The sequence below is a fragment of the Mus pahari genome, chromosome 3 (genome assembly GCF_900095145.1).
Source record: "Mus pahari chromosome 3, PAHARI_EIJ_v1.1, whole genome shotgun sequence".
Taxonomy (NCBI): domain Eukaryota; kingdom Metazoa; phylum Chordata; class Mammalia; order Rodentia; family Muridae; genus Mus; species Mus pahari.
Window position 1 is genome coordinate 77,359,821 of NC_034592.1, and position 11,544 is coordinate 77,371,364.

General features: G+C 39.2%; 1 protein-coding gene across 13 annotated transcripts in view; it reads left to right on the forward strand.

Annotated features, from left to right (window-relative positions):
- The window catches only part of Phf21a (PHD finger protein 21A), a 155,475-nt gene that overhangs the window by 5,773 nt on the left and 138,158 nt on the right, over positions 1-11,544 (forward strand). For 10 of the 13 annotated variants that reach the window (XR_003843508.1, XR_003843501.1, XR_003843510.1 and 7 more), the window contains exons 2-3: positions 7,901-7,941; positions 9,316-9,427. The gene's annotated coding sequence lies outside the window, so the exon portion shown is untranslated. Of the gene's footprint in view, positions 1-4,825; positions 4,849-7,900; positions 7,942-9,300; positions 9,428-11,544 lie in introns of those variants that run through there. The other 3 variants (XR_003843503.1, XR_003843504.1, XR_003843505.1) reach the window with 3 other exon arrangements.

The window sequence follows — 11,544 nt, forward strand, 5'->3', positions numbered from 1 at the left end:
GAGAGGGGAGAGGGGAGAGGGGAGAGGGGAGGAGAGGATTTCCATAGCCTGAAAGGCACCTGCTCATCTTCCAGCCTGGTTAGGTCAGCAGTCTTGCATGTAAGGGAAACATGGTGGCTCACAGTAAGGTTAAAGTGCTGGTGTTTTATTTAGTTTGTTTGGCTGTCAATGGCAGCTTGGGATCATCATCCATTTGTCTGTGAAGTTCTGATTTTCTTGGCTGTCAGGACTGCAGGGCTTCTCCATGTTTAAAAACAGGGCTGTAGTATTCCAGGAGGAGTTTTTGTGTTGTGTGCGTGTTTCTTTGGATAAGCTTCTCACTGTATTTGAGTTTATTGTGCTTTAATTAAAAAACAATTTTTTCTTTAAATGTACCTTCCTCTTACCCTCCCTCCCTCCCTCCCTCCCTCCTTCTTTCCTTTCTTTCTCAGTCTGGTGTTTACCAGCAACCTTCCTTAGTGGCTTTTATTTGAATTGTAGTTGTGCTTCAGACACATAGGAATTTGGGTCTCTTGCCCCAATTCTGAGAGCAGAACTCCCAGGAGTTGCAGTTAGTGTGCTGGCAGGGCCTCGCTGATGTAGAGCTGGGCATTCCCCCTCCTCCTTAGTGCTGATGGTCTGTGCTCCAAACTCCCATTAGTGTTAATAGGAGGCACTAGCTTAAGTCCCTGTACACCAAGATAAGCCCAGGCTCTTTTATAATGCCTTGTAGATACCTTTGTTGTTTTTGTTGATGATGGCAGGAGCTTTGGTCTTGAGGTTAACTGACTGTTAAGACTGAGTTTGAGTTGTCTTGGGATATGGAATGAATTACTGAGTCTGATCTGTAATTAAGTTTTCATCGTGATTAGACTCAAAACATTTATAGCTTAGAGCTGTAGAAACTTTTGATGATTTTTGTACTTTATAATATGATGAAGCAAGGCCTATTTCTGTTCATTTCTTCTACCACAAAACAAGCGATATAAATAGTTTTTTTGTATATTGTAGGAGAACTTTGTAAGTCATCGTCGTCGTCATCATCATCATCATCATCATCATCATCATCATCACTAGTATTTTACTGAGAAGAATTTCTACACTTGCTCTCTGGCCTCTCCGTCTCAATCATCAGCTAGTTAGATACTTTGCAAGCATATTGATTTGCTGTGCACCGATGTGATGCTTAAATACTGCAGCCATTGGTCAAGAATTAACTACCATCGTCCACCTTTTTGTGAATTAGGGATTCTTATGACTTTCATTCATGTATTTATAGTTTAATGCAAGATTTAGTTCTAAGATTGAAAGTAGTGAGTCTGGAGTGTAGGCTATATTTTGTCTTCCTTTATCTTTTTTTTTTTTTTTAAAGATTTATTTATTTATTATATGTAAGTACACTGTAGCTGTCTTCAGACACTCCAGAAGAGGGAGTCAGATCTTGTTACGGATGGTTATGAGCCACCATGTGGTTGCTGGGATTTGAACTCCAGACCTTTGGAAGAGCAGTCGGGTGCTCTTACCCACTGAGCCATCTCACCAGCCCGTCTTCCTTTATCTTTTGTGGATTTTTAGTTAGTCATCTAGATTTCTTAGACCTCTGTGCTATGGGATGAAGGTGTGGCTTGGACCCTCAGAAGTGTTCATTCTAGTTTTAGGCTCTTTGAGGGTACATAGGCACAAAAGGCAGTGGAGCACTGTAAGTTTGGCAGTGTTCTCTAACCTGATGAATATTCAGGTTCTTCTGGGGAACTATGAAATTAAAAGCCTAAGTATCTTGGCTCTAAACTATGTGTTCTGAACCCAGAACCTTTAAGGGTAGGGCCAGTGAAATCTATGTGTATTAGTTTATTTGTGCTTTTGATTTAAGATGGAAAAGTAAGGTACAAGGTTTCATTTTTACATGTGTGTGCATATGTGTTTGGGCATACATTTGTATGTGTGCATATGCCTATGTACCTGTATGCGTGTATATTTCTATTAGGGCTATAAAGTCATATATATTACAACATTAAGTAGTATGTGGTTAAATTCTAAATACAGGCAGGGCTCAGAGGAGTTCAAAGGTACAACACTTGCCTAGAACATACAAGGCCTTATATTCCACTTCCAGCACCACGAAGGAAAGAAAAAAATATTAAGAAAGATGGTAGATATCCTGGAAGTATAAAGAGAGTGACTAGGGAATATGGTAGCAGAGAAGGTCTCTGTCAATGATGAGTCTTTATCTGGGCTCTAGGGTTTTGTTTTGTTTTGTTTTGTTTTTTGGTTTTTCGAGACAGGGTTTCTCTGTATAGCCCTGGCTGTCCTGGATCTCACTTTGTAGACCAGGCTGGCCTTGAACTCAGAAATCCGCCTGCCTCTGCCTCCCTAGTGCTGGGCTCTAGTTTCTGAATGAGATTTGCATAGGTAAAAGGTAAGAGAATAATATTCTTGGTATGAGAAAGCACGTGAGAGGGACAATTATGATTGCAGCTTAAATCTTCACTTTATAGTTGCTGAAGCTTTGGTGGATTTCATGAACACTGGGAGTGAGCCATGACAAAACTTGGAGGAGGACAATGCTGGTTAGTGGGAAAACAAGTGGAAGAGCCTGGGCAGGGAGTGCAGCATGGAAGGGCTGAGGTGCAGCCACTTAGTGCCTGTGCACTCTGTTAAAGGGTGGGAGCTTTCCTCTGAGCTTGCTGCTAAGCCACTGAAGGATTTTGAGTTGAGGGGTAATGATGTGTCTTGGGTTTTGAAAAGCTTCTCTGCTGTTAAGAGAATGACTTGTACTGGTGCTTGGGGTAGAGGTGGGGAGACCAGTGAGCAGGCCAGGACAGTAACTGCGGTCAAAGGTGCTAGTGAGCTGGCCCAGGGAAGTAAAAATGGAGCTGATGGGAGAGGTCAGAGCAGGTAGCCTCCTGAAGGTGGAGGTTGCTGTTGGGTTGGATGTGGCATGTCACAGAACTCTGGGTGACTTCCAAGTGTTTCTGCTGTAAGACTGGGGTTGCCATTATGGAGATGCTGATGGCTGAAGAGGAGGGTGGAAGGGAGTCAGGAGTTTAATTTTGTATATGTGGAGCTTAAGCTACCTGTTTCTCAGGTGTTGAGGTGTGGACACAGAGGGAGGGGTCTGCAGGGCTTTCTGTCAGGTGGAATTCTGCTTTTTTTCTTCTAACCACTTATCTGTGTTTACATTAATTTCAGACTTAATGTACTTTTTGTTGGAAGTTAGGAAGGGAAGACAGGAAGCTGTAAAACTTGAAACTTGTGTATAAAACTTAATTATTGAACAACTGTCAGGTATAGTGAGGGAAGAGAAAAGACTGAATCTTCTAGGTGAGGTGACATTTTAAAGTATCTTTGAATAACAATTATCTGTGCTATTCTAGTCCCCGATCAAAATTTATTATTGAGCACAGTCTATAAACTTAATTGTTGAAAATTTGTAGTGGGGCATATTAAATTTTAGCCTAATTTAAAACATGGTCAAGTGTTAAAATTTTATCCATGAAATTTGTTTATTGTTTAATGTAAATTAGATGCAAAGCTCTTAGATGCTTTATAAAAGGTACTTAAGAAGTAGTTATTAATCATCCTTGATTTATTTATAATGTTTTAAATTTCATAACCATGCCAGAAGTCTGAATGACTTGTTTCTTTGCCTGCTCTAATTAAAGCTGCTACCTGTGAAGTTTTATAGCGGTGAAGTCTTGAGTTTGTTAAAAAAAATTTTTTTTGTAAGGTTATGTTAGCAAAATAATATTCATCTCTAAAAGCAAAATAATTGTATTTGCTCTAACATGGGTATTTTGAATGTTGTTTTGTTGACTTGTTTGAAATACTGAGTAGTCTAGGTTTTACTGTATTGACTAGATCATCTTGGAATTTGCTGTTTTCCAGGTTGGTCTTGAGCTCTGAATTCCCGTCTCAGCTGCCTCCTACTTAACAGGGCTGCAGGCACATGGGCAGTCACCATGTCCAGCTCTTGAGTGTATTTTTCAATAAGAAATTCCATATTTGAAATATTTGAAATAATTAAGGTTTTGAAAGACCTCAGTAAATTATGAAATGTTGTAAGGTTGCAAGGAAACAGACAGAACCATAGCAGCCTTAGGTGAGGAAATAAAACCTCAGACTTAGGTATGATCTGTACATGGGTAGGGCAAGAAGTGCTGATTTAAATGTCAGCCTTGCATTCCAATTCTCAACATTGCTAATTTGTACAAACAAAATATTTATCTTTTTTTTTTTTTGCTCACTTTCCATTTGATAGCAGTTAACAATCAGTCTTCAGAAGAAATACTTAAAGTGTTGGTGTACAGATTTTAAGACTGTTAGTCTGAGAGTGATTTGCTTTCCTCGGTGTCTGAGTCTCCTTGAGGGTTGATGGATATGTGGACCTGCTTCTCTGAAGCTGCACCCCTGCTCACACATGTAGAATCCACCGTCTGCTGGAGCTGGTAGCCCTCTAAAGCCCACTTGTGGGCATCTTTAAGCATAAAGGATATTGAATTCTCAAACTTGCCCTAAGTAGCTTACATATGAAGCTTATGTATGATTTTTCTTTAAAACTTTGCTCAAAGTATTTTTCCATGTTTGATATTACTCATTTCTTAGAAGCAGGAGTTTGCCCTGCTTCAGAGCAATGCTGGCCAGTGGAGAAATATGCTCAGTTACTGGGGCATCTGGCCTGTGGATTCTCTCTCCTTCTGTACCCTTTGCTTTGCTTTCCTGCGTGGTTTCTGTTGTCCCTGTAAGCAGTTTTATAATCAGTGTCATGATATTATCACTTCATGATTTTCTCTTTATTAGCTTAGGATTGACTCTGCTCCTGAATTTTGGAGAAAATACCTGGGCAACAGATATACATGCACACATCGTACTGTAAGAGTTTATGTCGTTAGACTTTCCTCAATGCTAGATTAAATAGAAGTTAAATCCCATCCTGTCCTGACTGTTCTAGTGTTAATGAATTTTATATGTCCTGGGTGTATGTATTTGTTGATTATATTTATCTCCATTATTGATCACAATTATCTCCAATTGGAGCTTACTTTTTTTTTTTAAATTAATTTATGTCTGTGGACATGCGTGCCAGAGCATGATTTTCAGAAATCATCCACAGTATAAATGAGTTCAGGGGATCAAACACAGGTTTTCAGACTTGACTGTAAGCACCGAGACCCACTAAGCTGTCTTTCTGGCATTCATGCACCATGTACTATTTCATTTTCTTTTTCTTTTTCTTTTTTCGGTTTTTCAAGACAGGGTTTCTCTGTATAGCCCTGGCTGTCCTGGAACTCACTTTGTAGACCAGGCTGGCCTCGAACTCAGAAACCCACCTGCCTCTGCCTTCTAAGTGCTGGGATCAAAGGCGTGTGCCACCACCGCCTGGCTTTCATTTTGTCTTTCAATTGAACACAAGTTCTTAATTTTAGTTTAGTCCTATTTATTAGTCTTTTTTTCATTATATTTTAAAATGGTATTATTGTATTTCTGGTGATCAGCATTGATAAAGACAGTTTTCGACTCATTAATCTAACTAGTTAACAGTGGGAGGTTGATGTATCAGGAGTTATCTAGTGAGAGGGCTAGGGACCTGGGAGGAGGGGCCTCAGCAGGTAGTTGCCATTCAGTCAGTCCACGGACCTGACTGTTTCTTGAGTGCTCACCGTGTGCCTGGCACTGTTTTAGGCATCCTTTGAGTGGAACTGTGGACTTTTCACTATAGTAACTGAAATAATTAGCTTCTTTTTTTGTGGGTCTAATTATATTTTATTTGAAAGGATTTTTAGATGTTGAGAGGCAATAATCATAAAAGCTAACTTTATCATTAAAAATCACAGAGTTGAAGATATTTTGTGTATATAAAAAAAAGAGTGGATACCAAAATAGCTTCTAGTTGTTGAAGATGCAAGGACAATGTAAGATTTAGATAATAAAACTATTCATGAGCTTGTTTAAGAACACAACAAACAAGAAAGGAAACAAAAATGAACTTAAATCCTGCCACACATGAGTGTAATTTCTGAGACTTCACTAACACTCACACAGCAGAACACTCATCTCTGAGGAGAACCTCAGTGCTCCTTTAGAATTGGCTGTTAGGGCTGTAGCCTACATGTGGGGTATGCAGGAAGAACAGCCTGAAGAGACTGAGGACATCTGCAGACGGGAAACATGTTTCTGTTAACTTGTACCAGTTGGCTATCAATCCAGTTCGTAGGGGTTAGCTGCAGCCCATAGCTGCTCCTCCTCGGCACAGGGAGTCATTTGAAGCATGAGGACACACAGAGTCTAGTTTTTAGTAAGTGGATTAGTTTACAGATTTACTGCATGGTTTTTCTTGTGGTTGGGAATCCATTCTAATCCTGATGATTAAAATAGCTATTTAGATGGACTCCTGAGAACTTTGAAGAGAACTGGAGTTCAGAGAAGAAGAAGGAACAGGGGGCACACCTTTAATTCCAGCACTCAGGAAGCAGAGGCAGGAAGATCTTTGTGAGTTCAAAGCTAGCCTGGTCTACAGCATGAGTTTCTGGACAGCCAGGGATCTTTAGAGAGGCCTTGTCTTAAACAGAAACAAATCAAGAAGGAGGAAGAAGAAGAAAGGGGAGGAGGAGGAAGAGGAGGAGAGTCAAGTGAATTTCTTTTGGAAATAAATAGATTGCATTAATCAGGAACCATTTAAACAACTTTCCTTTATGCTTAATATGACTGTGCATGGCTAACAAACATTTCTCATCTGAGAGACAGGGTCTTTGAAATAACCTCAAGGGAACAAGACACTACTGGAATAGCATAGGTCAGCAAACATTTGTTTCAGGTGTAGCCTAATGTTGGTTGTGTGGAGTTTACATAGGCTTGTTGTCTAAGTGTTATGGGCTCCGTTTTAATTTTAGTTCCCTAATACTGGGTGAGGATCCTAATACTTTGATTTTTCTTTCTAGCTGATCATGAATGTAATATAGAAGAATCATTTTGTGTTTGTGGCTCATAGTCCCAAGCAGTGATATAAATTTAAGAATATAGATGGAAATTTGACTAAAATTCTGATTATATTATTTATTTATTTATACTTATTTTAATACATAGCTATTATTTTATACATTGTATAATATTGTGAATTAAGGCCTTGCATGAGGCAAATCTATTTCAAAATTTATTACAAAAAGACCTTTTAAGTGGGACAAACTAAGGGCTTGCTTCTTCAGCTTTATTGTAAAGAGATGGCAGTGTAGCCATTTGAATGAATAAAGTACATACGGGTCTTCTGTCAGCCTACCACTGATCTACACAAGCGCACATGCTGTGTTTACAGCCAGGAGCAGTGCAAACAAGATAAGTGTCAGCTCACACCACATAAAGCTGGCTGGTAACATGGTATGACTGGAATAACTAGTAGTCCGTTTGCTGCTTTCTAAGTGTGGTCCTGATTCGGGTGTGTAAGTATCTGTAGAAAATGAGGCAGTGTGCTGGTCTCCACGTGGGTGGGTCACCTGTGGTTATCACCCATTTTTCACCATTTTTTTGCTTGTTATCTGAAACACACACACTATCAGTTGATAACTTAGTTTCCTCGAGAGGCTTCCTGTTGACAAGTCAGTGTTAGTTAGGGTTAGAGGAACCAAAATCTATGCTCTGATTTTTGACTCAGAATGCCTGTGCCCCTAGCAGTGCCTTCCTTGTTGTTCAAGGGTCTTCTCTACTTATTTTCTTGCTCTTGAAAAGCTGTGTTAAAGCAGGGATTTAATTGCTCTTGAGTTCCTTCTTTGCTGTAAAAATTACTCGTTTCTTCCTTGTTTGTTGTTGGGTTTTAAAATTTGGAGATTGAAATGTCCCTCCCCCCGTCTTTTATAGTCAGAAATCTTTGAGTCTTTAGCTTTTGATGACATCATGAATTTGTAGTTTAACTGGGTTTTTCCTTCTGTTACAGGGGACTAGAGAGCTGAAGGAGAGCCAGCTTCTCCAGAATTGGTAAGTATTTTTACAAAGCTAGCATAGTGTGCATGATTTTAGGTGGACTCAATCAAATATTAAGTGATTTTGTAAGTGATTTTTTTTTTAACCTCCTAAAAAAGCTTCCTTCTTCAAAACAAGCCTTTGTAGTTTGCAACAAAGGTGAATTTTTAGCTTCACAGAGCTGTATCTAAAATGCATTTATATTTCTGATAGCCACACTAGACTTGCATGCTCCTGAATTTGATAACCCATTAAAACTCGAAGGCCCTGTTGCTAATAATTGAGTAGTTAGGCCTGAGAATTCAAAGTCAGGAGAGACAAGTTTGGGTGAGATTTCCACTGTGGCTTGCATTACTGTGCTGCTCCATTTGATGCCTCTCTGCGTATTAGCTGGCGGGCCACTGCAGCTGTGCGACCCTCACCTGGAAGTTGAGGCCTCTGGATGTTTGTGTTCTTAGGCTTGACATTAGACTGGCTTCAAGTCTGAGATTGCGTTTTTAGTGTGTGTTGTTTTGTATAATTTGTAAAAGAAGAGAGAAACAAACATGTTTTTTGATAGCTACTTTCATAAACTTTTAAGTAGCTTACAACTTATACTTACTCAGATTTTAGATGTCTTAATTCAAGATCCTAGATTGCACTAGGTGATCTAGCACATTAAGCACCTGGCAGATAATAACTTTATTTCAATTGCTATGAAAAAAATTCAAGCTACAGTTGTGTGATTTTCCAGTGTAAAGCTACTTAAAAAAAAAAAATCTATCACTCAAATAGTAATAAACTTAGTGAGTAGAATAGGTAGGACAAATTTTTGGTTTGAGTTTTGTTTTTTAGAGACAGAGTCTCACTCTATGTAGCCTTAGGTGGCCTAGAGCTGGCTGCATAGACTCCAGACTAGCATTGAATACACAGAGATCTGCCTACTGAGTGCTGAAATTAAAGGCATGCACCACTACCGTGCCCAGTGTAGTTTTGGTTTTGTGGTCCTTCTAGTATCTCTCTTACTTTAGAGACTGGGTTTTGAACATAAAATGAAGACTCTCGAACCAGAGAACCTCAGATTTTGCTACCATTTAATTCTATTGCCTTTCTCTCATGGAACCTTGTAAAGTAATAATCATGATTCTTTACCTTATGGTCTTACAGAATCATGGAATCTGACCTGCTTGGCAGTTTCTTTGCCCACATCCCTGACTGGTACTTATTCGGGTGCACATTGAATACTATGTTTTAAAAAAATGTAGGCTTTGTTTTCTGTAATGAATATGTTTTGAGAAATTCTGATTCCATAGAAATTGAGATTGGGTCTGGGGTGGGAAATGGGTTCTGTGGTCAAATAACTTGGGAAATGCTGCATTAAACAAAGTTAAACAGGTCTCTTTACTGCAGGACTTCTCAGAACCTTTAATATGCTAATGTGCATTGTGAATCTCCAAGATGGGGATATGATATGCAGCATTCTTGAATACTTCTAATGACAGGGAGCCCACTACCTCATAAGGTAACCCATTCCTTTTTTATACAGCTCTAATCCTTAGTCCTTCTTTATATTGATCTGAACTCTATCTCCCATGACTTTGCTTCTGCTAAGTATGATATTGATTGGTTATGCTGGGACATGTTCCTGTGTCACTCTTTCTGTGGTCTATATTTATTATAAGCTTCTTGCCAGGCTCGTCTGAACAGCCCTCCACCCCCAAATCATTCCATGACCTTTCAGTACACGTGACAACCAGTTCCAAAGCCTCAGACACTGCATCACTGTGCTTTTGTGCACCACTCTCCAATCTTCATTTCGAATTTCTATAAACTCTAAATTTTACTTCAGTGTTCTCCTTGTTGTGTTTTAATAGGCATGCTTCCTTTCCCTGCAGGAAGATAGGGAATAGAAGAGTGGGGTGTGCAGGTAGCCTGTGTCCCAGAAGCTGAGTCTGACCTGTACTTTGGGATGATGGTGGGGAGGGGGTGCAGTCTCTGAGGAGAATGTTGTGGGAATTTTTGTCTTGACCCAGTGCTATGAGCTCTATACATAGTCTTTAGAAAAATAAATGACCTATTCTCTTCCCACTAAACCCAGACAAACAGAAATAATTTAACAGAAAAAAAACATATTTTGGGGGCTGGAGAGATGGCTCAACAGTTAAGAGCACTGACTGCTCTTCCAGAGGTCCTGAGTTCAAATCCCAGAAACCACATGGTGGCTCACAACAATCTGCAATGTGATCTGATGCCCTCTTCTGGTGTGTCTGAAGACAGCTACAGTGTACCCACATATATAAAATAAATAAATAAATCTTTGAAAAAATATTATTAATAGTAAACAGCAGTGACTATTGAGTCTAATAGTTTGGAAACCCTCAGCTAGCTACGGGTGGTTTTAGCAAACAGCCTGGTCAGAGTCCTAGAATAGGCAGCCTCTAAAGTCAGGGTTGTCAGTTTCTACGAGGGAGATTTTCTGTGATTTGAGGAGTGTCACCAAAGAAACAGTACTCTGAAATAAGTCAGAATATATTGAAAATTTGCAGAATAATAAGAAAAAATTAAATTTCTTAATATCATTTTTTGATTCATGTTAATAATACTTAAAACTTTCAACAAATCCTACTAAAAGGCCCTTTTATTTTTTTTTCATAGTAATTTTTAGCACTATTGGTTAATCATCAAAGATACTATTTTATCTCACTACATATTAAATATATAGTAAAAAAATTGAAGCCTGGAATTTCAATTTTGAGAGCAGGGCAAGGTAAAAGGGATATATAGATTTGTATCTACTTTTTCCTATTTAAAATAGTAAACTTCTCAAAAAATGTCTGTGAATGTTGATCAGACACAAGGACATTTGTATAAGTAGGAAATACATGGTATAGAGAACACAGAAATCTTTTGAGGGTCAGTTTGGGAGCACACCATGCCATGAACTTATTAAAGTAACTCTTGTTTGATCTATCAGATTTGGCTGGGAAAAGAAGTCTTGTCAGTTGTGTAGCAGAGTATTTCTTAGCAGTAGAAGGTGTTTAGAGCTTCCCTGCAGGACTTAGCAGAAGGCCCAGCGGTTGTGCGGCTTCATGCAAGACAGTTCAGAGCAATAACAGCCCCATTAGAGATTTTGAGAAGGTTTTTAAATTTTATTTTTCATTTTTAAATTATTTTTATTAGTTTGGGTACATGAGTGTTTTGTATGCATGTACGCCTGTGCACCAAGTGCATACCTGCTGTGTGAGGAAGGGATGAGCCTCCATGAGGCTGCTGGGGATCAAATCTGGGTCCTGACTCAACCACTGAGCCAAATCTCCAGCCTGAGAATTTAACAAGTTTGATTCAAAGTTAAAGCTTAAAGAAGTTTGTCAATATCTCAAAACTTGGTTATTCACAAAAAAATCCTTTTCTGAGACCTTCACTTGATTCACCCCTCACAACAGTCCTGCCACAGGTGATATGAGCCCCATTTCCCAGAGCATAATGAATGAATGGCTTTGTTTAGTTTTGTTCTGGGGGAGGCAGTAAATGGTCTTTCTTCACTATCTAGCTATGCTTTTTTGAGTGAGATCTGATTATTGTTTAGATATGCGCGTGCACGTGCCTCTGTGTGTGTGTGTGTGTGTGTGTGTGTGTGTG